The sequence below is a fragment of the Penaeus monodon genome, chromosome 18, assembly GCF_015228065.2.
Source record: "Penaeus monodon isolate SGIC_2016 chromosome 18, NSTDA_Pmon_1, whole genome shotgun sequence".
Classification (NCBI taxonomy): Eukaryota; Metazoa; Arthropoda; class Malacostraca; order Decapoda; family Penaeidae; genus Penaeus; species Penaeus monodon.
The window spans coordinates 30,518,733-30,536,232 of record NC_051403.1 but is presented as its reverse complement, the minus strand read 5'-3'; the positions used below and the strand labels follow the sequence as shown (position 1 = coordinate 30,536,232).

Here is a 17,500-nt window from a genome sequence, read left to right as displayed (position 1 = left end):
ATTACTCTGATATCAGAAACAAGAGGATATGTTGGCGAGAGCAATAAAAAGGAAAAAGTCCTGAAAGGAAAACAACCTAAAACTGGATTTTACACTTAACTGTTCACTCCTAGCATTTATGAATAAGCATACAGTAAAGGGTATCAAAATTATTTAACAATAAAATAGAAATTTTAAAACAATAAAACCATTAACTAACCAATTTCATCAATGAAGATAATGCATGGCTGGATCTTGGAGGCTAGAGAGAATACTGCAGCTGAGAGCTTCTGTGATTCACCATACCATTTGTCTGTGAGTGCAGCCACATCCAAGTTGATGAAGCGTGCTCCAGCTTCCCTGGCCACTGCTCGGGCCAGCAATGTTTTGCCACAGCCAGGAGGGCCGTGCAGTAGTACACCTAAAAGGAACAACTCCAATATCTCTTGTGTTTCAAGAATAGTTTCTAAAGACAACTAGCCTCAGGAATAAAAGGCAGACAATAATAAAAAATAAACATAAATATACATCATAAATAATGAAATAAGCATTATTTCACTCATAAATTTATCAACCCCACCCAAAAATATCTGCCCTCTCCCTCCACCCCCTACAATAATGCTGCCTTTGGAACTTGTCCAACTTGGACAGATGAGCAAAGCAGCCAGAAAAAAACATTTGGAACCCTGTCTAACTTGTCCTCCAAAGAGCAGAACAAGTTAACCAAGTTTGGTGAAGTGGGTTAGTTTGTATAAAAAAAGATGCCAGATATCACAAATCTGTCAAAGAAAATCCACTAAATATGTATTACAGTAAACTTGAGGATGTTTAAACAAAATTGATTATAACACTTGTCTGATTCTTTACCAGGGAAGTAGACTATTGCTGGTGCTGAGAGCTCTGAATACAAACAACATTTCCCCTCTTCCCTCCCCTTCCTTCTCCCACCCTCAGCCCTACACCGCTTCCCCCTACCCTCCTCCCTACAATCATCCCCTCCCCTCACCCTACAATTATCCTCTTCATCCCTGTACTACCTTCCCTCTCCCACCCCTGCCCTACACTTCTCTCCACTCTCTCATGATTGCCCTACTCATACCTTCTCAATCCTACAATAACTTCTCAATAAACATTCAAAGAATTAGTTGATAACTGCTGATGCCCCCTGGCATGTGGATGAAAATATTGCTGTCTGTATATGTCAACACCCCTGCATCTGGGTTTATGCTGATGTCCAGCATCTGGTTCATGACCAAGTTGTTGGTAAAGGTTGATCCTAGCACATTTGAGTTAAGTTAAAATGATAGCATTATTGGTACATGTTACATGCTTACAAAGTTCTATGATTATTATCCCCTATTGTATTGTTATAAAAAGAATGTATCAGCATGAAAATAGGAAGAATTTAATTCCATCCACTAAAAAGCAAACAAACAAACACACACACAATTATTATTATTATAATATTATGTGTGTTAGTTAATTTTTTTAATTTGACCAATTATGGCAAAATCTGTGTTAAAACAGAAGCAGTCCTCTGTACACTGAACTAGCTATACCTTTGGGAGGCTGGATGAGGCGGGATCCCTGGAGGCGAGTGCGCTGCTGGATAGGCAGGATGAGAGTCTCCCTGAGCTCCCGGATGACAGTTGAGAGTCCTGCCACATCCTTCCAGGATGTGCTCAACTGTGAAGGCTCTACCAGCTGGCTGGCAATCATCATTTCATACTCACTCAACTGGAACACAATCACAACCATCACCTTTGATTGATAACGTGATTTTCATGGGAATGCAAAATGTTGAATGCATAATAATACTGGATGGCTTTGTTCTAGAACAAGTCATTAAGTAACTTGGCAGTAGAAACTGATTCAGTTTTGAGTTTCAAATTAAATGGTTTTGACCACATGGCAATTACATGCAGATATACACTGGATTGGCTGAGCCTTTGAGAGCTGAGTAGATTCTTGAAGTAAGCCTTTGGTGTAGATTCATGATAATAACACAGTTGACTATTACTTGTGCATTGCTAGAGGTACAAATGACATTACACTGAAACAATGAATAGCATACATCAACAAAACTAGATTGTAAAAGCATGGTATATACATACATAAATATCCTCATAAAAGAGAGAAAAAAGTCATAGATATGTTATAATACTGGATATTCAATACAGTGTCTTCATACTGGTATCAGAGTGATATAATTTATATTGGGGACACATAAGTAATCATTACTAAAATCAGCATTTGTCTAGCAGAAGCTAGTGCAAAACTCTATCTTGTTTACCTTTTTTCTAAAGAACTTGCAAAAATGTAACTTCAACTTCTATGTTCAAAAATGTATTTTCTACATGAATTGGTTTCCTTTACTTATATTAATCAAAGTACTTAAAAAATCAAGAGTTCCACAAAATTATATATATAATGTATGCATGCTTCTCTCTTGACTCTATTTTACAAAGCATAAAATCATGAGTAGTTGTAAGTGCCTTGACTGCCTTGCCAGATGAGCAGGTGTTTTCTTTCTTGTCCACAAACAATAACTTCTTTAGATTTATGTGATCAAACATAAAAGAAATGCAATAGTATTTTGATAAATGATATGATAAGCTGATGCAAAAGAATACTAGTATAAAGCTACACTGAAGCACACTAAATTTCTACACAAACCAGTTACAATGGAGTCTTTGGGCTTCATTTTTGTGTATAGTTAACAAATCTTTTTGGTAGTTTTACATTTCCCTTTCTCACTCTCAATATGGTACTACTTTAAATACCAAGGAACAACAGAAAAGTATCAACTTCCTGGCATGGTGCAACTACAAGATGCAATTACACTGTTTTTAGGCATGTGTGAATGACTAAGGGAATGTGCAAACATGGAAGAGTGAGTACAGGAAAAGACATAAACATGTCAAGATCCTTACATATAGAATAGTGGAACTCAAAACATTACTTACTGAAACCTTCTCCTTGATGCCCAGCCTCTGCATAACTTCTTGGGCCTATGAAAAAAGAAAAACATGTAACTAACAATCTAGGTCACATGAAAATTGGAATACAAAGACATTTTCTAATTGCTTATTTACCTGGGAATTCATAAAACCACCTCTACTTTGTTATACATATTCATGAAAATTCACCTTCACCAGAAATTTAATGCTCACAAATCTGAAATTACAAAATATTGAAAAACTTTGCTATTACTTCCTGAAGCATCATTTAACCAATAACAACTCATTTCCACAGAACTTTAATAAAGGACAAAATCAATATCTGTTCATTTCTTTTCCATTCTTTGAGCCAAACCCCAGGCTTCGACTGTCTCAAGGTCCTTACCTTCCTCTTGGCATCCTTCTTCTGTTTGGAGGTTGGGTCCATAGCTGACACCAGAAGCTTCACAGTAAAATAGGAAGCAGCAGTTGCAAAGGCCAGTCTTGCCAGCAGGGAGAGTACCTCCCCGCGTGTGAGCTCCCCCCCCTCCATGCTGCCACGCTTGAGCAGCTTCAACACCATGAACTCCACAACAGCTGCCACGCAAGCCCTGCCTCAACAAAGACTAGTTATGGGGCCTCTTCTAGTCTTAGGGGTAATGTAGGCATCAAAACCTGAAGAGCAGTATCCACACCTGTTTAACCAGTAAAAAAGTTTTGAAGACCCTACATGGTCTTTGAAAGCGAAAAGAATATTATTATTATTATTATTTTTTTTTTTTTTCAGAGAGAGAGAGAGAGAGAGAGAGAGAGAGAGAGAGAGAGAGAGAGAGAGAGAGAGAGAGAGAGAGAGAGGGAGAGAGAGAGAGAGAGAGGAGAGAGAAGAGAGAGAGAGAGAGGAGAGAGAGAGAGAGAGAGAAAAGGAGAGGGAGGGGAGAGGAGAGAGAAGAGAGAGAGGAGGAGAGAGAAGGAGAGAGAAGAGAAAGAGAGGGAGAGAAAGGGTGAGAGGGAGAGGAGAAGAGAGGGGTGAGGGAGAGAGAGAGAGAGAGGAGAGGAGAGAGAGAGGAGAGAGAGAGAGAGAGAGAGAGAGAAGAGAGAGAGAGAGGAGAGAGAGAGAGAGAAGAGAGAAGAGAGAGAGAGAGAGCAAACACTCTAGGAATGAGATCTATAAGTTATTTAGTTATCATATCCAGATATCTTTGGTAAGATTTTTTAGTTTATTCTGCATTCTAATGAGAGTCGGAGAAACTTTCGATTTGGTTGGATTTGGCAGGTTTTTATAATACATTTAAGAGATGCCAGAGAATGCTCCACCAGCACCTATATTCGAGAGCATTAGTTTTTTTATATCCAGTATATGTAATATTTTATATTTCTGCTTAAGAAGAAAAAATTTAATTTTTTATGGCATTTATTTTAAAACTATCTTAGAGCAGAGAACCAGAAATTGAGCATATAGTCCTGGTAGATAGATCACCACTAACGTACCTATCCTACTTAAAGAATAGAAAAAAGATTTAAGAAGTTGGAATTCTTAAATGACATCATTACTTCTATATTATTATGGGTGAATACCTGTATGGTAACATAAATATGAACAAGTAAAATAGATACCAAAGAATGCCAGTGTACATTGCAAAGCAGTCAACCCAACCATGTTGCATGTGTTTTGCACTCATAATTTCAGGTTACCTGCATGAGAATACACTCTGATACCAGTATGACGACCTGTATGAATATCCAGTATATAAATATCTATGAACTTTTTTTCTCTGCTTTTATGAGGATATTTTATGTAATGTATATACATTGCTTTACAATCTAGTTTTGTGAGTACCTATTCATTGTTTCAGTGTAAGGTCATTTGTACTTTAGCAATGCACAATTAATAGTCAACTGTGTTATTATATGAATCTACACCAAAGGCTTACTTCAAGAATTACCAGCTCTCAACGGCTCAGCCAATCCAGTGTAATATCTGCATGTAATTGCCATGTGGTTTAATAAACATTTGAATTTGAAACTCAAACTGAATCAGTTTCTACTGACCAAGTTACTTAATGACTTGTGCTAGAACAAAGCCATCAGTATTATATGCATTCAACATTTTGCATTCCATGAAAATCACGTTATCATCAAAAAGGTGATGGTTGTGATGTTGTTCCAGTTAGTGGAAGTATGAAATGATGTTGCCAGCCAGCTGGTAGAGGCATTCACAGTTTGAGCACAATCCGGAAGGACTGGTGGCCAGGACTCTCAACTGTCATCGGGAGCTCAGGGAGACTATCATTCCTGCTATCAGCAGCGCACTCGCCTCCAGGGATCCCGCCTCATCCAGCCTCCCAAAGGTATAGCTAGTTTCAGTGTACAGAGGTACATGCTCTGTTTAACAACAGATTTGCCATAATTGAGTCAAATTAAAAAAAATTAACTAACACAAATAATATTATAATAATAATAATTGTGTGTGTGTTTGTTGTTTGCTTTTAGGGATGGAATTAATTCTTCCTATTTTCATGCTGATAATTCTTTTATAACATACAATAGGGGATTAATAATCATAGGAACTTGTAAGCAGGAACATGTACCAATAATGCTAATCTTAAAATTACTCAAATGGCTAGGATCAACCTTACCAACAACTTGGTCATGAACCAGATGCTGCGACATCAGCATAGACCCAGATGCAGGGGTGTTGACAATACAGACAGCAATATTTTCAATCAACATGCCAGGGGCATCAGCAGTTATCAAAACTAATTCTTGATGTTTATTGAGAAGTTATTGTAGGATTGAGAAGGTTCCTGAGTAGGGCAATCATGAGAGACAGACCCAGGAGAGAAGTGTAGGGCCAGGGGTGGGAGAGGGAAGGTAGTACAGGGATGAAGAGGATAATTGTAGGGGAGGGGAGGGGAGATTGTAGGGAGGAGGGTAGGGGGAAGCGGGGTAGGGCTGAGTGTGGGAGAAGGAAGGGGGAGGGAAGAGGGGAAATGTTCTGTTTGTATCAGGAGCTCTCAGCACCAGCAATAGTCTACTTCCCTGGTAAAGAATCAGACAAGTGTTATAATCAAATTTGTTTTTAAACATTCCTCAAGTTTACTGTAATACATATTTAGTGGATTTCTTGACCAGATTTGTGATATCTGGCATTCTTTTTTTATACAAACTAACCCAATTCACCAAACTTGGTAACTGTTCTGCTCTTTGGAGGACAAGTTAGAAGGGTTCAAAATGTTTTTTTTCTGGCTGCTTTGCCTCATCTTGTCCATAGTTGGACTAAGGTCCAAAGGCAGCATTATTGTAGGGGGTGAGGGATGAGGGCAGATATTTCTTTGGGTGGGGTGATAAATTTATGAGTGAAATAATGCTTATTTCATTAATTTATGGATTGTATATTTATGTTTATTTTTTATTAGTGTCTGCTTTTATTCTGAGGCTAGTTGTCTTTAGAAACTATTCTTGAACACAAGAGATATTGGAAGTGTTCCTTTAGGGTACTTACTGCACGGCCATCTGGCTGTGGCAAAACTTGCTGGGCTCCGAGCCAGTGGCCAGGGAAAGCGGAGCACGCTTCATCAACTGGGATGGCTGCACTCACAGACAAATGGTATGGTGAATCACAGAAGCTCTCAGCTGCTATTCTCCGCGAGCCTCCAGATCCAGCCATTGCATTATCTTCATTGATGAATGGGTTAGTTAATGGTTTTTATTGGAATAAAATTTCTATTTTATTGTTAAATGAAGTTTTGATACTTGACGTTATGCTATTCATAAATGCGAGGAGGTGAAACAGTTAAGTGTAAAATCCAGTTTAGGTTGTGTTCCTTTCAGGACTTGTCCTGTGTATTGCTCTCGCCAACATAGCCTCTGGTTTATGATCTCAGAGACTTATGAAGGCACACCATGTCAACGTCAGAACGACAACCCTACCAGATTCATTCCGGCGAGTTCGAGCCCACAGGGATCACGAAGCTACTGCTAGGATGAAAGCTCAGGGCGGGCCAGCAGGGGAGGCCGGGCACAGAGAACAGCCGCGGGGGTAGGGGTGAGGGGGCAACAAGAGACGCAGGACGGGGGACAGAGCCAGCCGGCGCCGCAGGCCGGCAGCCTTCCAAGGCGGGCCAGGCAGGGGTGGCGGAGGCGGGCCAGGAGAAGCCGGAAAAAAGGGGAGAGGGAGGCAGAAGCGGGGATAGGAGAGAGAGATATATAGCAGAGAGATGAGAGCGAGAGAGAGAGAGAGAGAGAGAGAGAGAGAGAGAGGGGGGGGGTGGGTGTGGGTGGGGGGGGGGGGGGGGGGGGGGAGAGAGGGAGAGGGGGAGGAACAGAGAGAGAAGATAGAGAAGAGAGGAGAGAGATGAGCGAGAGAGAGAGAGAGAATAGTAGGAGAGAGACAGAGAGGGAGAGGGAGGGAGTAGAGAGAGAGATAGAGAGAGGAGAGAGACAGAGAGAGAGTAAGAGCGAGAGAGAGAGACAGAGGAGAGAGAGAGAGAGAGGAGAGAGAGAGAGCGAGGAGAGAGAGACAGAGATGGAGACAGAGAGACAGAGAGTAGCCAGAGAGAGAGAGTAGATAGAGAGACAGAGTGGAGATAGAGAGACAGTAGAGAAGAGAGGGAGACAGATAGGGAGACAGAGAGAGGGAGAGAGAGAGAGACGTGACAGATAGATAGAGAGAGGAGAGGAGAGAGAGAAGAATAGGAGAGAGAGAGAGGAATGAGAGAGAGAGAGACAGAGGAGAGAGAGAGAGAGCGAGGAGAGAGGCATAGGAGAGTAGAGATACATAGAGGAGACAGAGATAGAGAGAGAGACAGAGAGAGATAGAGGAGAGAAGGAAGAGAGAGAGAGAGAGAATAACAGGAGAGAGAGGACACAGAGAGAAGAGAGAGCGAGGAGAGTATGAGAGAGAGCGAGAGAGAGCGATAGAGTGTAGAGAAGAGCGAGAGAGAAGAGATAAGAGAGGCGAGAGAGAGAGAGAGAGAGAGAGAGAAGAGAGAGAGATAGACGGGAGGAGAGAGGAGGAGGTGAGAGTGAGAGAGAGAGAGAGGGGTGGGTGGGGGGGGGGGGGGGGGGGGGAGAGAGGAGAGGTAGAGAGAGAAGAGATAGGTAGAGAGAGAGAGAAGTAGGAGAGAGGACAAAGAGAGATGGAGACAGAGAGGAGAGAGAGAGGGAGAGGGGAGGGAGGGGCGAGAGAGAGAGAGAGAGCGAGAGAGAGAGAGAGAAAGAGTAGAGAGAGAGAGAGAGAGAGAGATGAGAGCGATGAGAGAGAATAAGGAGAGAGAGGGAGAGAGAGATAGGGAGGGAGAGGGGAGAAGTAGAGGGAGAGAGAGGGGAGAGAGAGGAGGGAGAGGCAGAGAGAGAGAGAGAGCGAGGAGCGAGAGAGGAGAGATGAGAGAGAGATAGAGATAGATAGATAGAGAGATATGAGAGAGGAGAGGAAGAGTTAGAGAGTGAAGAGAGAGATGAGAGGGGAGGGATAGGGGAGAGAGAGGGAGAGAGGGTGAGAGAGGAGGAGGAGGAGAGATGCTGGGGAGAGGAGAGGATGAGAGATGATGAGAGAGAGGGAGAGAGAGAGAAGCAGAGAGAGAAGCGCAAGAGAGGGAGAGAGTAGGAGAGAGGGAGAGTATGAAGAGAGGGAGAGAAGTATAAGAGAGAGAGAAAAGAGGAGAGAGAGATAGAGAGAGAGATAGAAGAGAGATAGAGATAGAGAGAGGAGAGAGAGACGAGACAGAGAGATAAGAATACAGGGGAGATAGAGAGATAGAGAGAGAGATTGAGAGAGAGAGAGGAGAGAGATGGTTGTGTTATCAAATAGACAGAGATAGAATAGAGACAGGAGAGTTATAGAGAGAGAGAATATAGATATAGAGAGAGATAATAGATATATTATAGAAAGAAGATAGTAGGACAGGATAGAGAGAGAGGATACATGGATATAGATAATAGTATACAGTAGAGATATAATAGATACAATAGAGAGAGAGAAGAGAGACAGAGAGGAAGAGAGATAGAGAGAGAGAGAGAAGAGAGAGAACGGGAGAAGAGGAAGGGAGAGAGAGAAGAGATACGAGACAATAGAGAAGAGAGAAGGAGAGGAGAGAAGATAGAGAGAGATAGAGAGTAGATAGAGAGAGAGAGAGAGATGAATAGAGGGAAGGGAGAGAGAGAAGAGAGACAGCGGGGGAGAAGAGAGACAGGGATAGAGTATGAGATAGAAGAGAGAGAGAGTGAGAGAAATAGAGAGATATAGCGAGAGAGATAGCTAGATATATAAGCTAGATATACATATAGAGAGAACAGATCAGAGATAATAGAGAGAGAGAGAGAGAGCGTAAGAGGAAGAGATAGGAGAGGAGGAGACAGATACAGGGAGGGATAGAAGAGGAACGTATAGAGAGCAGAGAGATAGATGATAAGAGAGAGCGGAGGAAGATGATTACATATAGACATATAGGGAAGAGAGAGAGAGAAGAGAGATGAGATATAAGAGAGATAAGAGAGAGAGATAAAAGATAGAGAGAGATAGGAGAGAAAGAGAGAGAAAAGAGATATAAAAGAGAGATAAAAGAGACATAAAGAGAGAGCGAGAAAAAAGAGAGAGAGGAGGATAGAGAGAGAGAGAGAGAGAGAAAAGAGAATAGAGAGATAGCGGAAGATAGAGAGTAGAGAGAGAAAATAGAGAGAGTAGAGATAGATAAGAGAGAGAGAGAGAAGAAGAGAAGATAGAAGAAGAGGAGAGGAAGAGAGAGATAAAGAGATAGTTGTAAATATGATGATAGAAGAGATAGAGAGAAATGAAATAGGGGTGATGAGATATTATGAGACAGAGACAGATGACAGACAGACATAAATATATAAATATAGAATAATATATGGATAATATCTATTTGTAAAGAGAATATAAGAAAGCGATTAGATAGAGAGAGAGCGAGAGAGAGATGAGAGAGGGGGGAAGAGGAATATAGAGAGAAAGAGAAGAGGATAGAGAGAGGAGAGAGATAGGAGACAAGAGAGATACAGGATAGAGAGAGAGAGGATAGATAGAAGAGAGAGAGAGAAAGTATATATATGAAATAGATAGAGATGATGAGAGAGAAGAGATAGATAGTAAAGAGATAAAGATATATATAAATAGATGAGTATAGAGAGATATATAGAATATTAGATAGAGAGAGAGATATGATATAGATGATAAGGGATGATATGTAATGGGATAGATATAGAGAAGATTAGAGATATTCGATAGAGTTGAGATAGATAGTTATTAGAGATATGAGATATGATAGATATAGGAGAGAGGAGAGAAAAGAGATATAGAGAGAGAGGAGGAGAGAGAGAGAGATGAGAGATAGGGTGTTGTGGGGGTGGGGGGGGGGTGGGGGGGGGTGGGTGTTGGGGGGGGGGGTACAGGAACAACAGACAGAGATGATAGTAGTAGATATAGAGAGAGAGAAGAGGAGATATATATGATATGATACATATATATATAGTTTTCTTGAAGATTTATGTTTTTGTTATATGTAATTATATATATAGAGAGATATAGATATATATAGAATAGATATATATAATAGTATGTATATGATATATATTACCAGATATATATGGATGTTTCGTGTACATATAGACAGATGAGCTAGAGACAATAATTAGATATGATATATCTTATATGGTATATATAGATAAACATATATGTAGAGATAGAGGAAATATAATTACAAATATAGATTAGATTATAGAAGATATATATAGAGGGAGTTATAGGGATGATGGGGATAATGTATATGTAAAGATTATAGAGAATAGAGTGAGAGATAGGAGAGAGGATAGAATGGTATAGAGATAGAGACGAGATAGGGAATAGGAGAGAGAGATAGAGAGAGTGAAGATAGGAGATAGAGAGACAGAGGGAGAGAGAAGAAAGAGATGGAGGTAGAGGAGCGAGAGAGAGATATATAGGAGATATATAAAATTTAATAGATATTTATAATAGAGCGATGAACTATAGATATATATAGATATTATAGATATATATATGATTATAGATATATATGAGATAGATAGAGATACTATCTATAGATAGATAATAGATATATATAGATAATATATGTACAGCTATAGATATAGATAAGAGAGATAGAGAGAGAGAGAGAAGTAGATGAATAGATGGTATAGAGAGGAGAGAGAGAGTGATATATATTGGAGAGAAGGGAGAGATAGTAGAGAGGAGAGAGAGATAGATATAGAGAGAGAGGAAGAGATATAGTATAGATAGCGTAGAGAGAGGGGATAGATAGGAGAGATAGATAGAGCGTAGAGATAGCGAGAGAGAGGGAGAGAGATAGAGGAGAGGGAAGAGAGGAGAGAGAGAGGAGAGAGAGAGAGAGAGGGATAGAGAGAGAGAGAGAGAGGGAGAGAGAGAGGGCAAGAGTACTAGAGAGAGAGAGATATAGAGAGATAGAGGGAGAGAGAGAGAGAGAGGGAGATAGATATGAGAGAGGGAGCGAGAGAAAGAGAGAGAGAGAGAGAGAGAGAGAGATAGAGAGAGATAGAAGAGGGGGGGGGGGGGGGGGGGGGGGGGGGGGGGGGGGAAGAGAGAGAGATAGAGGAGAGAGAGAAGGAGAGAGAGAGTAGAGAGAGAGGAAGAGAGACAGAGGAGATAGAGACAGAGAGAGAGAGAGAGAGAGATAGAGGAGAGGAGAGAGAGAGAGAGAGGAGAGGAGAGAGAGAAGAGAGATGGGAGAGAGAGAGAGAGATAGAGAGAGAGAAGATAGAGAGGGGGAGAGAGACAACAGAGAGAGAGAGATATAAAGACAGAGTAGAGAGAAGAGAGATGAGGGGAGAGCGTAGTAGGAGAGGAGCTGATTATAGAGAGTAGAGAGAGACGAGGAGAAGGGATGAGCGGGGGAGATAGCGAGAGAAGAGAGAGAGAGAGTAGAGAGAGATGGAGAGCTAGGGAGAGAGAGAGAGAGATAGCAGAGAGAGAGATAGAGATTGGAGAGAGATAGATAGATATGAGATAGTAGATAGAGAGGGTAGAGAGAGGGGATATAATAGATAGAGAGATAGAGAGATAGATGAGATGAGAGAGAGATAGAGAGGATTAAGGGGGTAGAGAAGAGATAGATAGATAGAGAGAAGAAGAGAGAGATATAGGTATATGTAGTATGGATAGCGAGAGGGGATAGAGAGAGAGGGAGATAGCGAGAGAGAGCGAGATAGAGAGATAGAGAGAGATATAGGGGAAAGACGAGAGAGAAGAGAGAGATAGAGAGAGAGAGAGATGAGGAAGAGGGAGGGAGAGAGGGAGGAATAGAGAGGAGAGAGAGAGAGAGAGAGAAAGGAGAGAGGAGAGAGATGAGGAGATAGAGAGAGAGAGGAGAGACACACACACACACACACCACACACACACACACACACGCACACACACACACACAACACACACACACACACACACACACACACACACCACACACACACCCACCACAGAGAGAGAGGAGAGAGATAGAAAGAGAGATAGAGAGAGAGAGAGAGAGAGAGAGAGAGAGAGGACACAAGAGGAGAGAGGAGAGAGAGTGAGAGAGAAATAGAAACAAGAGAGAGAGAGGAGCTAGATGACAAAGAGAGAGAGAGACAAGAGAGGAGAGAAAGTAGAGAGAGATAGGAGAGAGAGGAGAGAGACAGGAGCGCGAGAGAGAGAGGAGAGATGATAGAGAGAGAGAGAGAACAAAGAGGGAGAGAGAGAGAGAGAGAGAGAGAGAGAGAGAGAAGAGAGAGAGAGAGATAGAGATAGCGATGAAGAGCAAAACACGCGGCCCCCGGCGGAAGACAAGGGAAGAAAAAAACCACACAAGACAAAAAGGACAGGAGGGGAAGGGAGGGGACCAATAAAGCGAGGGGGGGGAGTGGGGGGGGGGCGGCCAGGTGGGGGGGAGAGAGAAGATGAGAGGGAGAGATAGAGAGAGAGAGAAGAGGAGAAAACCCCAGAAGAGGAGAGAGAGAAGTGCGGGGGGGGACAGGAGAGAGAAGAGAAGAGAAGAGAGAGAGAAGAGAAGAGAGAAGAGAGATGAGGAGATAGAAGAGAGAGAAGAGGAGAGAGAGAGAGAGAGAGAGAGAGAGAGGGGAGAAGAGAGGAGAGAAGGAGAGAAGATAGAGAGAAGGAGAATAGAGCGAGAGAGGAGGAGAGAGAGAAAGGAGGAGAGAGAGAACAGGGAGATGGGGGTTTTCTTGTGGGGGTCTTTGTGTGTTTGTTGTGTTTGGGGCTTGTGTTTTCAGAGAGCGGAGAGAGAGAGAGAGGAAGAGGGAAGAGAGATAGAGGAGAGAGAGAGATAGAGAGAGAAAGAGAGAGTAGGGAGAGATGGAAGGAGGAGGACATAGAGAGAGAGATGAGAGAGAGAGAGAGAGAGTAGAGAGAGAGATGAGAGCGAGAGAGCGAGAGAGGAAACAGTAGAGGGGAGAGATAGCGGAGAGAGAGAGAGAGAGAGGGACAAAAGAGAGAGGAGCTAGATATGAGAGAGAGATATAGAGGAGAGAGAGATATATAGGGAGATAGAGGACAGATAGAAGCGAGAGAGATGGGAGAGAGAGAGATGAGAGAGAGAGAGGTGGGAGAGTAATAGAGAGGAGATAGAGAGAAGAGAGTAGGGAGTGAGAGAGGAGAAGAGAGAGAGAGAGAGGGAGAGAGATAGAGAGAGAGAGAGAGAGAGAGCTAGTAATGAGAGAGAGAGGAATAGATATAAGAGATTAGGAGAGAGATAGAGATGTGGAATATAGCGAGAGGAAGAGAGAGAGATATGATAGAGATAAGGGGAGATAAGATATTGAATAGAGGATAGAGAGAGATATAGTAGAGATAATAGAGGATAGAGGAGATGATAGATATATAAGATATGGATAGTATACTAGAAAGAGGGATATAGATGCGATATATATATAGAGATATATAGTTATATGTGTAGATAATAGATATATTATATATGATATAATATAATATAGAGAGAGTGAAATATATATAGATAATATTATACATATATATAGACAATAGATCTATGTATATGATATATATAATAGATAGAGCTATATATATTAGATATATATATTATAGTATATATATATATTTATAGATATGTATATATACATATATATCTATAGATAAATAATATATATATATAGATATATGATATTATATATAGTGGAAGGAGAACCCACAATACAAAAAACTAGATTATTGGAAGTGAGAACAAGAATCGAGTTTTGTATTGCGGGTTTTTCATCCATGGATATATATACGTTTATATATATATATATAGATATATGTATGAATATATATATAATAGATAGAGATAGAGAGATATATAGAGCTATATATATGATGTATATTGATTATGTAGTTGATGTATTGATTATATATATTTATTATAGATTATTATATATATATTATAGATATCTTTTATGTTATATTTATATTGTATATATATATATATATATACCTATAGATATATATATTTCTTATATATATATATATATTTTATATATTTTATAGGCATTATGATAGTAGAGATAAATGTATATATTCTATATATTATATAGAATTTATAGAGTATATATTGATAGTATAAGTATTAGGTGACTGCATATATATATTATAGTATATATCTAGATTATGTTATATATATAGTATATAGATATATAATAATAGATATGTATATAGAGATGAGAATAGATAGATAGAGATAGAGATAGAGATGAATAGTATATTATAGAGATGATATATGATAGAGATAGGTAGAGTAGAGAGATGAGTGAATGTAGATAGAGATATAGTTGGTTTATATATAGGATGTTGAATAGATATGTAGATAGGTGGGGATAGAGAGATAGATAGTATATGAGAATATCTGATATATATAGATATATAGATGAGATAGATATGATATATATAGATATATTTGTTATAGAATATATATGTATATTATATATATATATTATTATATATGCGTAATTTTATATATATACATATTTAGAATATATAATATTTTGATATATGTGTCTATTTATATATATACCTATTATATGAATATATATATTTTATATATATGGAGCTTTTATCTAGTATACAGATTTATGAAGATATATAGTTGATATATATAGAGGATAGAGATATATATATATATTATTTTAGAGATATTATATTATAGATAGAGATATTTTAAGATAGTGTATATTGTATAGATGTAGATTAATGATGTACATTTATGATGTGAATATATATGTTTTATATATTATGTATATATTTTATATATTTTATATATCGCGGAGAGAGATAGTAGAGACTATATATAGAGATGTATATAGAGATAGATAGAGATAGATGGAAGAGAGAGATATATGTACCAGAGATGCAGATAAGGAAGAGAGAAGATAGATGTGGGTGTTGTGGGGTTGGGGGCTTGGGACAGGGAGAGAGGTGTGATAGATAGAGATGAGGTATAGAGAGATATATAGATAGGTAGAGATAGAGAGAGAGAGAGAGATACAGGTAGAGAGAGATATGGAGGAGGGTAGAGAGTAGAGACAGTAAGATAGATGGATGATAGAGGAGATAGAGAGAGATATATATAGAGAGAGAGAGAGAGTAGAGATATAGAGAGAGAGATTGAAGAGATCAGAGAGAGAGAGCGAGGAGAGATAGGGAGAGAGGATAGGGTAAGGGAGACAAAAAGCGAGGGTGGGGAGTGGGGGGGGTCGAGGCCATGGGGGGGGACAGAGAGAGAGGATATAGAGATAGAGAGAGATAGAGAGAATATACAGAGAGAGAGATAGAGATAGAGAGACATAGATGAGGATAGAATCGGGGGGGGCAGAGAGAATAGAGGGAAGAGATCGAGGAGAGCGAGACAAGAGATATATTATATAGATAGAAGTATGTTTAGATATATATTATATAGATATATATATGAGAGAGAGGAAAGAGTAGAGATGAGAGAGATAGAGAGAAGAGATGGTAGAAGAGGAGATAGGAGATATATATAGGATATAGAGGTAGTAGTAGATGGCTAGAGTATGGATTTATATCTATTATATATAGAGATAGCTATATATAGATATTATAGATAAAGAATTATATATATATATAGTATAGAGATAGATAGACTAGATAATATAGACAATTTGAGAGATATAGAGATAACATATAGATAGATTATGATATATATGATTGTAAGGAAACAAGATGATCGTATGTATTTGATAGAGAGAGAGATAATAATTTTTAAATGTGTAAAAAATGTTTTTTATATAGAGATATGAGGTATATATATAGCATATTATATATAGATAGAGATCTATAATATTATATATATATATAGATATATATATATATATATATAGAGGTATAGTATATAGATATGATAGATATATATATAGTATAGTATATATATATATATTATATATATGATATATATATTATATATATATCTTATATTTATAGTTATATATATATATATATATATATACTTATATGCAATTTATAGATATATCTAATATATATATATACATATATATATATATATATATATATATATATATTATATATTTATATTTATATTAATATATATATATATATATATATAATTTATATATATTATGTATCATATATTATATATATATATATATATATATATATATCATATATATTAATATATATATATATATATATAATATATATATATATATATATATATATTATATATATATATATATATCTATATATATATATATATATGGAAAGGAAAACCTACAATACAAAAACCTAGATTATTGGAAGTGAGACCAAGAAATCTAGTTTTTGTATTGTGTTTTTCTTCCATGTATTAGCTGTTGGGTGTACGTGTCCCAGATACTTTAGATAATACTATAAATATATTATATTATATTAGAATATATATAGATGTATTTATTGATTTATGTATTTATTTATTTATTTATTTATTGATATATATATAATTTAGAGATATATCTATGTATGTCTATATCTGTATATATAATATATATATATATATCTATATATAGATATAGTATATATATATATAAGTATATATATATATATATTATATATATTATATATAGATATAATATATGTTATATATATTTTTATATAGATATGATGTTTATAGATTAGATAGTTGGAGGGATATATATATTTATATATGATATAATAATAACCTATTAATATATATATAGATATAGTTTATATATAGATCTATATATATATATATTATATATATATATTTTATATATATATAATATAAGATCTGATATTATAGTATATATATATTTGATATAAGTTATGACGCATTATATATCTATATATATAGATAGATATATATATAAGATATATATATCTATACATATATTTATATAGATAAAATATATATATATATTTTATGTATATATATATTTTTATATAATATGTATTTATATATATATATATATATATATATATATATCTATATATCTATATATTATATATATTATAATTTTATATATTTTATACATAAATCTATAATATATATATATCTATTTTATA

General features: G+C 37.4%; 1 protein-coding gene across 4 annotated transcripts in view; it reads left to right on the top strand.

Annotated features, from left to right (window-relative positions):
- LOC119584431 (ATPase family AAA domain-containing protein 1-A-like) overlaps window positions 1-17,500 on the top strand; it is a 27,764-nt gene that overhangs the window by 8,934 nt on the left and 1,330 nt on the right. The window lies entirely within an intron of this gene.